Source organism: Entelurus aequoreus, linkage group LG26 (assembly GCF_033978785.1).
Source record: "Entelurus aequoreus isolate RoL-2023_Sb linkage group LG26, RoL_Eaeq_v1.1, whole genome shotgun sequence".
Taxonomy (NCBI): Eukaryota; Metazoa; Chordata; class Actinopteri; order Syngnathiformes; family Syngnathidae; genus Entelurus; species Entelurus aequoreus.
Genome location: NC_084756.1, coordinates 22614927 through 22619030, shown reverse-complemented (window position 1 = coordinate 22619030; position 4104 = coordinate 22614927).

Below are 4104 nucleotides of genomic sequence, written 5' to 3'. Positions count from 1 at the left end.
GTGTCTAAAAAAGTGTGTTTTGAAGCTGCTTTTGTGCATCTGATTTACTTGGACATGCTCCTCGTTAATTCCGAACTCTAAGTTTCTGACAAAGTAAGTAAAAAAAGTAAGAATTCTGAAATGTCTATTTTAGGGCAACTTTAAGGATTCTGTCACATCCTCAAGACATCTTGACCCGACCTAGCTCATCCTTGTCATCATGAGCCCCTTTCACACAGCCGCATAAAAGTTAAAAAGTTAAAGTACCACTTATAGTCACACACACTAGGTGTGGTGAAATTACCCTCTAAATTTGACCCATCCCCATGTTCCACCCCCTGGGAGGTGAAGGGAGCAGTGAGCAGCAGTGGTGGCCGCGCTCGGGAATCATTTTGGTGATTTAACCCCCAATTCCAACCCTTGATGCTGAGTGCCAAGCAGGGAGCTAATGGGTTCCATTTTTATAGTCTTTGGTATGACTCGGCTAGGGTTTGCACTCACGACCTACCGATCTGCTCAGTGGCACTCTAACCACAAGGCCACTGAGCATAACCCCAGGGTCGTGTATAGAGAGAGCATGGACAACTAAACCGTGTGAGGCTGTGCAATTGAGGCGTTCTGACGAAACTTTTCCTGACAAAATAAACCAAAATAATAAGTCTAAATATCGTTCTAAATATACTCCAAAAAAACATGCTTTTATTTTGCGAGGCATTTTTTTAGGCATTTTTCGGTATTTGATGCACTCCTCCACTGCATTCATGCAGTGTTTAGTGACCAGCAGCTCTCTAACACAATTGTATACGTTTCCCGCAACCCAGAAAGGAGAAAAATTTGGGAAGTGAAGGTTATCATACTTCCCAAACATTTTATTTTGTTAAAATACTTAAATTTCTGCTTGACGTATGGTTTTACAGCAAGTTATCCATCAAGTTGTACACTTTAAAAATGACAATACATTTTACTGTAAAATTTCCGATGTTTTTTTTTACAGCAGTAAATTGAAAAAACTCTACCACTGTTTTTTGTACAGGAAATTCTGTCGACTGAGCTGCTAGTGTTATTACTGTAAGATCTATGGTTGTGATTTTTACTGTTAATGGTAAAACAGTATCAGTTTTTTTAACAGTAAAAATGTGGCAGCTCAGGTGCCAGAATAAAATAAAAACGATGGTAAAGTTTTTCCATTTACCGTAATATGTAGCCAATTTTTTTTACAGTGTATATAAAAACTATATATAGTAATCAAATGCATAGGCAAATTCGTATATCATTCGTTGTTACAAGCGACCCTCCGAGGGTAGCCATAACTACAATGTGGCCCTCAATGAAAATGAGTTTGACAACCTTGCTCTAGAGCGGGGGTCGGCAACCCGCGGCTCTAGAGCCGCATGCGGCTCTTTAGCGCCGCCCTAGTGGCTCTCTGGAGATTTTTCAAAAATGTATGAAGAATGGAAAAAGATGAGGGGAAAAAAATCAATTTTTTTGTTTCAGAATGTTTTCTGTGGGAGGACAAACATGACATAAACCTCGCTAATTGTTATAAATCACACTGTTTATATTAAACATGCTTCACTGATTCGAGTATTTGGCGAGCGCCGTTTTGTCCTACTAATTTTGGCGGTCCTTGAACTCGCCGTATAGTTTGTTTCCATGTATAACTTTCTCCGACTTTCTAGGACGTGTTTTATGCCACTTTTTCTATCTCATTTTGTCCACCACACTTTTAACGTTGGGCATGAGTGCACAAAGGTGAGTTTTGTTGATGTTATTGACTTGTGTGGAGTGCTAATCAGACATATTTGGTCACTGCGTGACTGCAAGCTAATCGATGCTAACATGCTATTTAGGCTAGCTATATGTACATATTGCATATGCCTCATTTGTAGCTATATTTGAGGTCATTTAGTTTCCTTTAAGTCCTCTTAATTACATTTATATCTCATGACACATGTAATATGGCTTTTAATTTTTTGCGGCTCCAGACAGATTTGTTTTTGTATTTTTGGTCCAATATGGCTCTTTCAACATTTTGGGTTGCCGACCCCTGCTCTAGAGTTATTAAGAATCAGCTGCAAAAATCTCTCTCAAGTTTTCTGAAGTGAACCCAAATGATGAAAAAGAGAGGACCAAAAATGGAACCTTGAGGAACACCAATATAACTAAATAGGTTGAACAAATGACGCCTGACTGCATCTGAAGTAAACAAGCTACAGCAACACCTTAGTTACATAAATGACATTACTGAAAAACAAAAACAGAGAGTACTTAAAAGGGTGCCTTGAGGAATGCCTCAGTTGCGTAAATCACAAGTTTGGACCGCAGTGTTCTATGTTTGCTTGCAGAGTGAAAATTTCAATACAAAGATCTGCCAAGGGGATTGCAGTGGTCCAAGTTCCTCTATACCAGGGGTCACCAACCTTTTTGAAACCAAGAGCTACTTCTTGGGTACTGATTAATGCGAAGGGCTACCATTTTGATACACACTTAAATAAATTGCCAGAAATAGCCAATTTGCTCAATTTACTTTTAACTCTATGTTATTATTAATAATTAATGATATTTACACTTAATTGAACAGTTTAAAAGAGGAGAAAACACGAAAAAAATGACAATTAAATTTTGAAACATAGTTTATCTTCAATTTCGAATCTTTAATATTCTAAATTCAACCGAAAAAAAGAAGACAAAAACTTAAAAAAATAATTTATGGAACATCATTAGTAATTTTTCCTGTTTAAGATTAATTTTAGAATTTTGATGACATGTTTTAAATAGGTTAAAATACAATCTGCACTTTGTTAGAATATATAACAAATTGGACCAAGCTATATTTCTAACAAAGACAAATCATTATTTCTTCTAGATTTTCCAGAACAAAATTTTTTAAATAAATTCAAAAGACTTTGAAATAAGATTTAAATTTGATTCTACAGATTTTCTAGATTTGCCAGAATAATTTTTTTGAATTTTAATCATAATAAGTTTGAAGAAATATTTCACAAATATTCTTCGTCGAAAAAACAGAAGCTAAAATGAAGAATTAAATTACAATTTATTTATTATTCTTTACAATAAAAAAAATACATTTACTTGAACATTGATTTAAATTGTCAGGAAAGAAGAGGAGGGAATTTAAAAGGTAAAAAGGTATATGTGTTTAAAAATCCTAAAATCATTTTTAAGGTCGTATTTTTTCTCTAAATTTGTCTTTCTGAAAGTTATAAGAAGCAAAGTAAAAAAAATAATGAATTTATTTAAACAAGGGAATATTTTCTTGGATTTTCAAATTCTATTTGAGTTTTGTCTCTCTTAGAATCAAAAATGTTGGGCAAAGCGAGACCAGCTTGCTAGTAAATAAATAAAATTTAAAAAATAAAGGCAGCTCACTGGTAAGTGCTGCTATTTGAGCTATTTTTAGAACAGGCCGGCGGGCTACTCATCTGGTCCTTACGGGCTACCTGGTGCCCGCGGGCACCGCGTTGGTGACCCCTGCTCTATACACTGTAAATTTGCCACTTGCCAAGATTTAACATTTTATTTCTAGAAATGTCCCTAGTTTTAGGAGCTTTTTAATTATTTTTAGTCAATGACTTTAAATCTTAATTGAAATTTTAGCATGAATATCTATATTTTTTAATTCTAGTTTAGAAATGATAAAATTGAGAAAACAACTATTTAAATAAGATATTTTGGTTTTCCCCACATAATCAGAAAATCTTGTTTAAAAATTCAGTGACATTCCGATTTAACATTCTCATTTAAGAATTGCAAGTTGAATAATCCTTGTTTTGAGAATAAAATACCCTTTGTAAATATTAAAGGTTTTGCTAATTACCAGATATACAAATCTTGATTTAGGAATTTTTTAAAAGTAAAATGAACTTGCTGCATGGATGGATAATTTCACTAGTTTTTAGTATTTGTTTTCCCAAACTGGAGCCCACAAGTGTTTTTAGGAATTTGCTGAAAAAAATGTTTGTCTTCCAAGTTTTAAACTGGCGCTATGATGTCATTGCCGTGTCGGATTTGGCCCGTGGGCCACAAGTTGAATAGCACTGGCCTATGAACTGCAGGGATGCCCACTAAGTGACAAGGCTAAACAAAAATGCCTGTGAAAGTTCA